The sequence below is a fragment of the Penaeus monodon genome, chromosome 17, assembly GCF_015228065.2.
Source record: "Penaeus monodon isolate SGIC_2016 chromosome 17, NSTDA_Pmon_1, whole genome shotgun sequence".
NCBI lineage: Eukaryota > Metazoa > Arthropoda > Malacostraca > Decapoda > Penaeidae > Penaeus > Penaeus monodon.
The window spans coordinates 5,705,639-5,718,403 of NC_051402.1; the positions used below are offsets into that span (position 1 = coordinate 5,705,639).

General features: G+C 44.4%; 1 protein-coding gene across 1 annotated transcript in view; it reads right to left on the reverse strand.

Annotated features, from left to right (window-relative positions):
- Positions 1-11,642, reverse strand: part of LOC119583506 — a 79,191-nt gene extending 67,549 nt beyond the window's left edge. The window contains 1 exon segment of the mRNA XM_037932029.1: positions 10,964-11,642. The gene's annotated coding sequence lies outside the window, so the exon portion shown is untranslated.
- Positions 11,643-12,765: the final 1,123 nt, after the last annotated feature.

Consider the following 12,765-nt stretch of genomic DNA (forward strand, 5'->3'; position numbering starts at 1 on the left):
CTCTCTCTCTTCTCTCTCTCTCTCTCTCTCTCTCTATAAAAATTTTATATATATATATATATATAAAATTATTTGGGTTTTGTGTTGTTTGTGTGGTTTGTGTTTGTGTTGGTGTGTGTGGGGTGGTTTTGGGTGGGTGTGTGTGTGTTTTGGGTGTGTGTGTGGGGGTTTTTGTGCGTGCTGGTTTGTGTCGGGGTTCGTTGTGGGGTTGCCCCTCTTGTGCTTTTGTTTTTGGAAAAAAATTAAAATTTCCCATCTTTTCCCCCCTCCCCCAAACTAAATATTGAACTGACCTCGCCCTTTAAATTAATGCGTCTGGGGCCGGGTTTTTTTGGTTTTCCGAGTTTTGGGTTTTAAGCGGGGTTTTTTTTTTAAGGGGAATTGTCGGGGGATGTTTCAATTCCGGGCCAGGTTTATTTTCTTTTTTAAAAATTTTTGGGGCTGCGGGGGGGGTTTTGCTGGGGTTTTTGTGTTTTTTTTTTGTTTTTGTGTTTTGGGGTGTGTGTTGGTGTGTGTGTGTTTTGGTGTGGTGTGTGGGGGGTGTGTTGTGTGTGTGGGGTTTTTGTGTGTGGGGTGTGTGTTTTGTGTGTGTGGTGTTGGGGTTTTTGGGGTTTGGGTTTGAAATTTGCATGGGCACGGGGCCGGGGAAGGGAAAGGGAATGTCCCAACAAAAAATTCCCCCTTTCCCAAAAAAAAATAAAAAAAAATTTACAAAAAAAAACCCCCCCGGGGGGGTTTGTCCGGGGGAATTTACAAGGAAAAAGTAAAAAAACCCCCAGGGGACCCGGGCGGCGTTCGCCGGAAAAAAGGGGTTTTAATTTTTTTATTTAAAAAACCTAAAAACCGTCCCCCCGAAAAGGGAACCTCCGTTCGACCGGCGAAATTAAAAAGGGGAAGGGTTGACGAATTTTCCTTTAACTACACCGGCCGTAAAATCCTCAAAAGGGAAAAACCCCCAAAGGGGGGAAAATTTTTTAAAAAATCTTTGTTTCCCGTAAATTTTCGAAATGATAAGTTTTCCCCCAAAAACCCCCCCTTTTCCCTTTGGTTAAAAAAAAAATTTAACCGGGACGAAAGGCGGCCCCTTTCCCCTTTTTTTCCCCTTTTTTTTTCGGGGGCCGGCGCGGTTTGGGGGGCCCCCGGGGGGAAAATTTCAAAAAAAAGAGAATGCAGTTCGAAAAAAAAAAGTTGGGGTTAAGTTTTGATTTTACCGTTTTTTTTTTTAGAAACTGCCCACAATAAAAAAAATAAAATAATTTAAAAAACCTTTTTAGATTAAAGTTACAACAAAAAATTTTTTAAAATTTTGTTTTTTCTAAAGGGTTTTAAACACAAAAAATTGTAGTATCTTCAACAAATGTCCATAATAAAAGAAAAAAAAAAGGAGATTTTAGGGGCCCGAAAAAAAATACTTTTAAAAAAATAAGGGGGGGGGGGGAATTAATTTGGGTTTTAGGGAAATTTTAAAAGTGAGTTTGGAAAGGGGGCCGTTTAGATAAAGAGGGGGAAGGTTATTGGGTACTTTAAAATTTATACTGAAAAGAAGAAAAGAAGTAGAGGAAGAAAAAAAGAAAAGAAAAGAAAAGAAAAAAAACCCAGAAAAAGGGAAAGGAAGAAAAAAAAAGGGAAGAAGAAGAAGAAAAAAAGGGAAAAAGGAGGAGGGGGGGAAGGGGGGGGAAAAAAGGGAAGAAGAAAAAAAAAAGAAGAAGAAGAAGAAAAAAAAAAGAAAAAAAGGGAAAAAAGGGGGAAGGGGGGGAGGAAAGAAGGAAAAAAAAAAAAGGAAAAAAAAAAAAAAAAAAAAAACTTTTTAACTTAATCTAAAAAAAAAAAAAAAAAAAAAACCCCAATTTAAACAAAAAAAAAAAAATTTCCCAAAAAAAAAAAAAAAAAAACATTGAAGTGGGAGGGTTTTTTTACCTTTATTTTTTTTTCTTCCCCAATGCATTTTTTTCCTTTTTTTAAACCCCTTCCCCTTTTTCCCTTTTTTGTTTTCCTTTCACCTTTTCCCTTCCCCCTTCTCCTCTTTCCTTTCCTTTTGCCTTTTCCCCTTTTCTTTCTTTTTTTTATTTTCCCCCTTTTTATTGGTTTCTTCTTTTTTTTTTTCTTTCTTTTTCCCCCTCTCTTTTTTTCCCCCTTCTCTCTCCCCCTCTCTATCCTTCTCCCTCTCCTCTCTCTCCCTCTTAACCTTTTCTCCTCTCCTCTCTTCCTCCCCTCTCTCTCTCTCCCCCTTCTTCCTCTCTCTCTCCCTCCCTCTCCCTCCCCCTCCCCCTTTCCCCCTCCCCTCTTCCCCTCTCCCTTTCCTTCCCTCTCTCTTTCCCTCCCCCTCCCCCCTTTTTCTCCCCTTTTCCCCTCCCTCCTCCCCTTCCTTTCCCTCTCTCTTTTTCCCTCCCCCTCCCTCTATCTCTCCCCCTTTCCCCCCTCCCCCTTTTTCTCTCCTTTTTCCCCCCTCTCTCCCCTTCCTTCCTCCCCTCTTTTCCTCTCCCCCCCTCCTCTTTTCCCTCCCCTCCCCCCTCTCTCTCCCTCTCCTTCCCCCCCCCCCCCTCTCTTTTTCCCCCTTCCCTCCCTCCCTTCTCTCCCCTTTTCCCTCCCTCCCCTTTTCTCTCCCTTCCCTCCCTCCCTCTTTTCCTCCTTTCCCCTCCCCCCCCCCCTTCTTTTCCCCCTCCCCCCTCCATTTTTTCCCCAAAACATTTCAATCCCCCCTTTCAAAAAAATTTCCTTTCCCCTTTTAACACCCTTTCATAAATCTACAAACAAATACCAACCGGGGGAACCCAGGGGAAAAAAGGGTCTTGCAAAATTAACGGGGCAGGCTTATAAATCCCAAAAATTAAAGAATAAATGAATAAAGGGAGGAAGGCGGGAGAGGAGACAAAGGTGGAGAGGAAAAAAGAGGAAGAGAAGGGGAGAAGGAAGAGAGGGGGAGAGGGGGAAAAAGAGAAGAGAGAAAGAGAGAAAGAGAGAAAAAAGGGGAAGAAAAGAGAAGGAAAAAGAGGAGGGGAGAGAGAGAGAGAGAGGAAAAAGGATGAGAAGGAGAGAGGAGAGAAAAAGAGAGGAGAGAGAGAAAAAGAGAAAGGAGAGAGAAAAAAGGGGGAGAGGAGAGAGGGGGGAGAAAAGAGGGGGGAAAAGGGGGAGAGAGAAAGAGAAAGAGAAAGCTAGAGAAAGAGAAAGAAAGAGAAAGAAAAGGGGGACGAGAGAAAAGGAAAAAGGGAAAGAAGAGAAAGGGGAAAGAAAGAGAAAGGGGAAAGAGAGAGAAAGAAAAAGGAGGAGAAAGAAAAGAGAAAGAGAAAGAGGGGGGGGGGGGGGGGGGGGGGGGGCGAGAGAGAAGGAGAGGATGGAGAGAGAGGGGAGAGAGAGAGAGAAAAGGGAAGAAAAAGAGAGAGACAGAAAAAAGAGAAGACAAGAGAAAGAGGGGGGAGACAGAGAAAGAGGAGAGGACAGAGAAAGAGGAGAAAAGAGAAGAAAGAGAGAGAGAGAGCAGGGGAGAGAGAGAGAGAAAAGAGAGGAGAGAGGAGGGAGAGAGAGAAGAGGGGGAGGAGGGGGAAAAGAGAGAGGGGAAAAAGAGAGGAGGAAGAGAGGAGGGGAGAGAAAGGAGGAGAGAGGGGAGAAGGGGAGAGAGAGGAAAGGAGAGAGGAGAGAAAAAAAATGAGAAAGAGAGAGAAAAAAAGAGAAAGGGAGAAAAGGAAAAAGAAGAGGGGGAGAAAAAAAGAGAAGAGAAAAGGGGAAGAGGGGGAAAGGAGAGGGGAAAAGAGAGGGGAGGGGAGAAAAGGGGGGAAAGAAGAGAGAAAATGAGAGAGAGAGAAGGGGAGAGGGAGGGAGGGGAGGGGAACGAGGAGAGAGGGAGGGGAGAGGAGGGGAGAGAGAGAGAAGGGAAGAGAGGGAGAGAGAGAGGAGAGAGAGAGAGAGAGAAAGAGAGAGAGAAAAGAGGAGAAAAGAGGGGGAGAGAGAGAAAGAGAGAAGAGAGAGAAAAAGAGAGGGGGAAAAAGGGAGGGAATGGGGGGGAAAAAGGGGAAAGAGAGGGGGGAGATTTGGGAGAAAGAGAGAGAGAGAGAAGAGAGAGAGAGAAAAAGAGAGGGAAAAAGAGGAGAGAAAGGAGAGAGAGAGGAAGGGGAGAGGAGAGAGGGAGAGAGAAGGGGAGATGGAGGGAGAGAGGAGAGAGGAGGAGAAGGAGAAAAAAAAAAAAGGAGAAAGAGGAGAAAAAAGAGAAAGAGAAAAAAGGGGGAAAGGAGGAGAGAGAGAGAGAAAAGCGGAGGAGAGAGAGAAGGAGGGGGGGGAGAGAGGAAAAGAGAGAGAGAGAGAAAAGGGGGAAGGGGAAAAGAGAGAAAATAGAGAGAGTTTTTAAAAGAGAAAGAGGGGGGGGAGAAAGCGAGAGGAAAGAGAGAGAGAAGAAAAGGAGAAAAGGAGAGAGAGGAGAGAAGAGTTTGGAGCCGTGAGGAGGAGAAAAGGGAGAGAGAAGAGAGAGGGAGGATTGGAGAGAGAGAGGGAGAGGGGAAAGAGACAGAGCCCGGGACAGACGGGGACGGGACGGGGACAAACAGAAAATCGGAGAAATAAGGTCAAGAAGAAAGAGAGACACAGAGACGGATCGAGGGAACGAAGGAGCGAGATGACCTTGCGACATCTGTGCATCATTTCCCGCTGTGGTTTCGCGGGTCTTCTCAGTATCAGAGCAGTCGGAGTCAAGGCGCGCGCGCGCGCACACACACACACACACACACACACACACACACACACACACACACACACCCCCCACCACACACACGCACACGCACACGCACACCCACGGCACACGCACACGCACACACACACACACGTCTCCCTCAAAGACTCTCGAGGCGGTAAGGTCGAAAATCCTATGCATAAAGGGCAATTTCGGCGCCGGTAAAATACCTGTTGCCACTCCAGGGGGGGCGAAAATCAGTGGTTTCGCCTCAACCCTTTAACATTTCTGCATTTTTTTTTTTTTTGTTTTTTTTTTTTTGGCCCCTCGTTTTTTTTTTATTGTATTAGCGTATATTTTTTGAATTGGGGTTTACAGTGGGGGGTTTTTTGCCCCCCTTTCCCTTTCCCTTTTTCTTTCTATCTTTCTCTCTCCCTTTTTTCTCTTCTCCTCACTTCTCTCTCTCTCTCCCTTTCCGCCTTTTCAATTTTGGCTTCTCCCTCCCCCTCTACTTCTTCCTCTTCTTCCGCTTCCTTTCTCGCTCTACCTCTTCCTCCACCTCTCTCCTTCTCTCTCTTCCTCTCCCTGTCTGTCTGCCTGCTCTGTCTGCTGTCTGTCTGTCTGTCTGTCTGTCTGTCTGTCTGTCTGCCTGTCTGTCTGTCTGCCTTCTCTCTCTCTCTCTCTCTCTCTCTCTCTCTCTCTCTCTCTCTCTCTCTCTCTCTCTCTCTCTCTCTCTCTCATATTGTTCGCTCCCCTCCGGCAACAGCGTTGGGGGCTGTAGTTGTAGCCTCCCCCCCCCCGCCTCCCCCCGCACCTCTGCCTGCGTGGTGGCCGGTCCTTTTTCTTGCGCTTCGCTTCCTTGCTGGGGAACCGCCGAAATGCACGTAATCTTCAATTGTGGCCTCGCCTTGCATGTCAGGGGCCTTCGCAGTTGCAGCAGCGAGGTTTAACCAATTCCCCCTTCTCAATTTCGGCTCCTTCCTCTTCCTCTCTTCTCTCTCTCTTTTCTCTCTCCCCCTCCCTCTTCCTCTTCCTCCTCCTCTTCTTCTCCCTCCCTTTCTCCTTCTCACTCCCTCTCTCCCTTTCTCCTTCTCCCTCCCTCCACCTATACCTCTCTCTTTAATGCAAGACCTCCACAGTGCCAACCGCAACACAATGATGCTGTGGCTCGCCCCCCAGCCCGGTCGCGTGACATAATGCGGTGCAAAATTACCTGGAATTACTTCGCAACCCGAAAGAGAAAGAAGGGAGAAAGGGAGGGAGGGAGGCGGAGTGGGGAGGAGAAAGGGAGAGAGGGAGGGTGGAAGGGAGGGAGGGAGGCAGAGTAGGGGGGGAGAGAAAGGGAGAGAGGGAGCGAGGCAGATGGGGGGAGGGAGGGTGGAAGGGAGGGAGGGAGGGGGGGAGAGAGGAGAGAGGGAGAGAGGGAGAGAGGGAGAGAGAGAGAGAGAGAGAGAGAGAGAGAGAGAGAGAAAGCGAGAAAAAGAAAAAGAGAAAAAGAAAAAAGAAAAAGAAAAAGAGAGAAAGAGAGAAAGAGAGACAGAGACAGAGACAGAGCCAGAAACAGAGAAACAGAGACCTTCAGATGTCACCATGTTGTTTCTACCGAGGCCCTGGTGTTTAAAATTCAAACATCATGACCGTTACAACGTCCTTTTCCGGAATTCACAACACGCAAGGTAAGACCAAGGATTCAAGCAAGTCGCAGTTGCATTCATTCACAGGTAAAACTTCCCTGACTCTCCGTCTCCTATTCCAAGAAGTCTGTGAACGTACCTAAGTGTATTCTCATCGTGAGCGAAGTCTTCTGGTTATTTCATAACGACGGGAACCTGTGTCTTTTCTTTTGGAAACTCCGGACACTGAATATTATCGCTCGCCCCCGTAATCTGTATGTTGGTCTAACCATTATTATGGAGTGTTGGAGAATGACGACAATGACGGCAATTAATAATAATACGATAAAAAAGGAGCATTAAACAAGAAAACAGAAAAAAAAAAAAAATAAAAAACAGAGAGAGAAAGGAATCCCGAAGCACTTTGTTCCAACATACAAAATAACGATATTATGGGTGTCGCGTCTCCAGCTGATGTCAATGCAAAGACAATCATGAAATGTATCCGAGGAAAGTTCTCCACCCAAGAGGAGGTGTTACTTAATATTATACCAGGACGGATATCTGTGACGCGTTAGAAGTTTGCATTAATAGAGGGAGCTAACATGACTAATATGTCATGGTTTTATACTGGGATTAACATCTGTGACATTTCTCAGAATCTACTGTATTACATATTGCTAAGGTAATTAGAAATATGTTTGAAATTAGATTATGATATTTCAGTCGAAATCCGGTAGAGAATTAATGTTTTCTGACTTATACCTGAGTGATCTAGTCTGTGTTACTATTTCTGGTGAAAACTAATATATATCAATAGTTCTTTACTTTTAGCTATTCAAAAATATACTAAATATTAATATAATCTTGGTGAGTTCCTATTATATCTCACTCAATCTCTCTCTCTCTCTCTCTCTCTCTCTCTCTCTCTCTCTCTCTCTCTCTCTCTCTCTCTCTCTCTCTCTCTCTCTCTCTCTCTCTCAGTATAAAAATAACAATTATCACATTATCAAGGATAAATACTGAATTGATAAAAATTCTCACCGTAAACGAATCCAAGGTAAAATAATACAACGATGCATAATTGCCATCATTTTTTTTATTCATATCACGTTAAAATTTTAATTAATTATTTAAAGAGATCTCGTGATCTCAATTTGGTCCGTGATAATTTTTTCTTCACCATTTCCGGATTCTCAGACATTTTTCCCCTTATTTATTTTCTTTAATTGGGGCTTGTTTCCCCCCCCCCTATCTCCGGATTTGGGGAATGTCTCTTTCCCATATCCGGATTTTGGGGAATGTCTCTTTCCCATATCCGGATTTTAAGCTATGCTTCTTCCACATCTCCGGATTTCTGGCCTAATTTTTTTTGGCCATGCTTCTTTCCCATCTCCGGATTTTTGGCCTGAAAGATTCGTGGGTATGTCTCTTCCCCGTCTCCGGATTTTGGCCTGAAAGATTTTGCCATGGTTTTATGCCCTTTATATCCGGATTTGTGGCCAATGTTCTTCCATATTCCGGATTTTGGGGGTTTTCCAATAGATTTGGAAAGGTTTTTCATAATCCGGATTTTGGGTGAAAGTCGGTTTCCCCATATCGATGGGAAGTCATCTTCCATTCACAGGTTTGGGGATGATATTCCCATATGGGTTTTGAATGTCTTTCAACAGGATAATTCCATTGCAATATCCGTTTGGGAATGTCTTAATATCGGATTTTGCCGTGTATTCCCTAGATTTGAAATGTCGTTTCCAAGCGTGATTCTGGGGAAGTCCATATAGGATTGGAATATTATTCTCCTAGCCGGATTCTATGTCCCTAAAACCGGTTTAAAATGTTCAAACAAATCTATTTTTCTGTTTAATTTGGCCTGCCGCATTACCCATCTCCATAATGGCACTAAAATTTTTGCCATGTTTTCTACGGATGTGGCCAGTTTTTCTCCCATCCGGATTGGATTGCAATAGATTTAAAAAGGTTTTCTAAACCGGCATTTCTTTGGTGTGATTCGGTTTTCCACCCAATAAACATTCAGCATAACTCATCTTCCTGTCACAAGCTGTCTGGATGATATTCCCATCCCTGAATTGAATCATGTGTCAACAGAAATAATATACCAGTTGCAATAGCGTTGCATGGAAGATAATTTAGTATTTTTGCCCCGTTATTCATAATTTTGAAAAAAAGGTGTTTCCAGCGTGCCTGGGGGAAAAGCAAAAGAAATATTATTTTCTAGCCTGATACTCTATGTCCCTAAAACGTCTAATTTTCAAATCAAATAATTTTCAAGTCTAATTTGATCCTCCCGACATGAACGCCATCTGTCACCAAAAGGACTAACAATTACTATATGAATGCTAAAGGTGATAAGAAAAAAAGAAAAAAGAAAAAACGGTGACTTAATGTTTAACTTCATCCGGAAGTTAACCATTTTGTTTCAGGTTAAATTAAAAGAGATGTTGGTTTGAATGTGAAAACGAGCGTCGAGCGGAGACAAGGAGAGCATGGCCGCGCAGAAGTGGCTGGCGCAGACGATCTAAAGCTGCGGGCGCTGATAAGGTGAAAGGAGGCATGTAAAATATAGAGGTTTCTGAAAGGGCTAACAGCGACAAGATAAAAATTAGCGAGTACTGATATAGCTAGCAAAACATGCTAAAATATACGGACTAGCGAAGACCAAAACATATGGGCTGCTGATACAACTAACAAAAAAACGAGCTACAATATAGCAGCTGCTGATACGACTAGCGAAAACAAGCTAAAGCGTAGCGACTGCCGATAAGGTTAGCGGACGTGTCCCTCCCTCCCCCTTTTATCAAAGACAAGCACCCAAACTGATTCTGTCCCGCAAAAAAACCTGAAATCCACAATCTTGTTACTATTTCTGGAGCGTCTCGGACACCTGCATGCTGGCTTTTGTGAAAAGCGTCGTCACTTTCTCTAGTTTATCTTCACCGCTCGCATGTTACTTTCGAGCGAGGCGAGGGACCCTGCATGTAAAATAAGACAGCTTCGAATCATTAATTGTTGCCTGTGTCGCTTTACATACTGAAGGTGCGGGGAGTCCGTGTCGTGTTTCCCGGATCACCGCGGGGCAGTGAGGCAATGAAAGAGATTTGTGCGCGCTAAAGTCGAATCAAGTTTTATTTACACATTGAAGAATACCCGCACACACATACAACAACCCACACGTATCATTTGGTTTGCCCCCCCCCTCTCTCTCTCTCTCTTTCTCTTTCTCTTTTTTCTGTCTAGATACATATATACATGTATACATACATACATGCATACAACATACATAAATACACACATTCATAAATGCAAACACAAACACACAAACACACAGAGAGAGAGAGAGAGAGAGAGAGAGAGAGAGAGAGAGAGAGAGAGAGAGAGAGAGAGAGAGAGAGAGAGAGAGAGAGAGAGAGAGAGAGAGAGAGAGTGAGTTTAAATGATACTGACTCAATTGCATTCCTCTGTAATATATTGATATAATTTTTTTTCTCCTTCCTCTTCTTTTTCTTACTTTTTCTTATTATCTTTCTGTATTTTTCTTATTCTCTTTCTCTCTTTTTCTTATTCTTTTCCTTTTTTTCATTTCTTTTCTTTTTCGTTTTGTTATTATCCCTATCATTATTATCATTATTGCCATTGCTATATTTATCACCATTATCTTATTCTACTGCTTCTTTCTTTTACACATTTTTTCCCACTCTGTGTACTGATAACTACAAACGGCAAGTAGCTATACTGATTATACTGAGTCCAACTTTAACAGGGTTCTGTATCTTGTAGTGTTGGGATAAATACAGGAAAGATAAGATAATTCGTCCGTCTGTCCGTTCGTCTGTCTGTCTGTCTATCTGTCTGTTTATCTATCTAGCTGTCTGTCTGTCTGTCTATCTGTTTGTTTATCTATCTATCTATCTGTCTGTCTGTCTGTCTGTCTGCCTGCCTGCCTGCCTGCCTGCCTGCCTGCCTGCCTGCCTGCCTGCCTGCCTGCCTGCCTGTCTTCTGCCTGCCTACCTGCCTGTCTGCCTGCCTGTCTGCCTGCCTACCTGCCTGTCTGCCTCCCTGTCCACCCTCCTGTCTATCTATTCACAATACAATCCATCAATTCTCCCTCCCTCTCCCCGTCCCTCCTTCCTTCCCTCCAACATCGGAGAGTATTCACCTCCTCGCGCACGTATATATAGCACGTGTGATTCCCCTCCCCCCCCTCCCCCTGAACAGCCTCGGTCTCTGTCCAATACATCTTATTGTTGATCTTCTCTCCAGCGTCCAGTGACGTTCATCTAAAGCTCAAAGACGCCCTCACTGAACCCGTTTGTTTAGCTAAAGAACATTTTGAGCACAGCGCCCTCTCTCACCCTGCAACCCGAGGGAGCAACACGGGATATTTTCCTCGATTATTTTCTGCTTCTTCTTCTTCTTTTATTCCTTTGCTCTTCTTACTTTTCTCCTTCTCCTTCTGCTTATTATTCCTTATGATTTTTACGGATTTTTTTTTTTCTTGTAATTCTTTCTGTGTTTATTTTCTTCGTGTATTCCTTTTTTGTCTGCTAATTCTTTCTCTCAGAAGCCAGCTACACATCTATCGCTTTCCGCCTCCCCTCCCCTTCTCCCCGAGATGACTGCCTCGTCCCAAGAAGAACAAGCACACAGGAGAACTAGCAGCACGCTGACTCACCTTTCTGTTCGCACAGGCGCTGAAGTGCGGACGACCAGCGACTCGAGGCTGTTGTGAAGGAGCAGTCCGACGAGGCCAAGGAGGCAAGGCTCTGCTGCCTGCTGAGCCAGTCTCGGTCGAGGTTGTCCCTGCTGGCCTCCCTGCTGAAGACCGGGGCTGCCCACGATTCCGAGACGCTGGAGAGGCGGCTGTCGGTGGAGTCGTTGCGTCGAAGTCGGTGGAGCCCCTTGAGCCTCCTGCTGTCGAAGGCGGGGAAGGGGGCGGGCGCGACCTCCGCCGGGAGATCCTCGCTCTCGGGGTCTTGTGTTTCGCCCGGACCGCTGCCGTGAGCGCTTGGGTCGTCCTCGCCCTCCGGAAGCAGCCGAAGGGAAGAGGCGGCTGCACGGAGCCTTGGCCTTGCTACGTGGCCTCCATGGCCTCCTGCCGCGCGCTCCTGCCTCGAGGAATGGCACGCCTCAGCCTCGTTCTCGACAGGGTTCTCCTCGACCTCCTGAGGAACCTGGTTGCGAAGCTCTTGCGACGGAGGACGAGGCGAGACGTCGGCTTTGGTCCTCCTGCCTGGCGGTCCCGAGGTAGTCCTTCTTGTGGGAGAGGGGCTCGAGGGGGACCTCTCGGGGCTGCCGCTCGCGCTCTTCTCGGGCGACGGTGAGCGGGACAGGAGCGTGTGGTCCCGGATGTAACCTGCGGAAGAGAAAGCGGACTCGTGAGAGAGATGTACATAACGATCAATAAATAAATAAATAAAAAGATAAAAACTATTTAAACTAACAGCATTGATTATAAACAGATAATAAAAATCATGGAAAGCAATATAAACTCAAGCATTTGTCTCCAATTAACCAAATTCAGTTCGGAGTATTCGCCGGAACCCGAACTGACTGCTAACATGCGCACTGATTCACACAACAACAGGTTCACACACCAACAATACTACAGCAATTTCATAAACCAAATATCAAATAACATCAATGAAAGCAGAATACGCAAATATTTAAAGCTCTCATATAATCGTTCGTCATTATTAAATACTAAAATACCCGCCAACAGGTCCACGTATATTCATAATAACATATAAAAAAATATCATTACACACCACATCAAATTAAATCTCAAAGTTCTCCTTGGGTGCTCGTGGGTCTTTCATGCATGCAGGATACGTACTCCTTTGTGCAAAGGTATAAATTTGCATTTTCACTCGCAGAATACAATTAATCAGTAACTGTTAAGAAAAGGATGGTGCAGATTGTAAAATCGGGGACAGAAGGATCGTAAAACTTCACATCTTCATTTTGTTTTATTTTCTGTCTTCTCTCATTCGTTTTCAATTTTTTTTCTTTGGGGGAAGAAGATGAAGAGGCAGAGGAGGAGGAGGAGGAGGAGGGGGAGGAGATGACTGTGGTGGTGGAGGTGGTGGAGGAGGAAGGTGAGAAGGGGGAGAGGGAGGAAGAGAGGAGAGGAAAAAGAAGGATGATGATGATGATGGTGATGATGATGATGATGATGATGATGATGATGATGATGAGATGACGATGATGATAATAAATGGTAATGGTAATGGTGATAATGACGGTGATGATATTAATAATGAAAATAATAATAATAATAATAATAATAATAATAATAATAATAATAATAATACGCAGCTACAATTATAACATAACAATAACAGTAATATAATATCATAACAACAACAATGAAAATAATACAATAATAGTAAATACAGCATCATTAACACTGGCAATGATAACACCAAAATCAAAAGAAATATTAAAAATTACGAAAAAAGGGTCGAGCCGAGAACG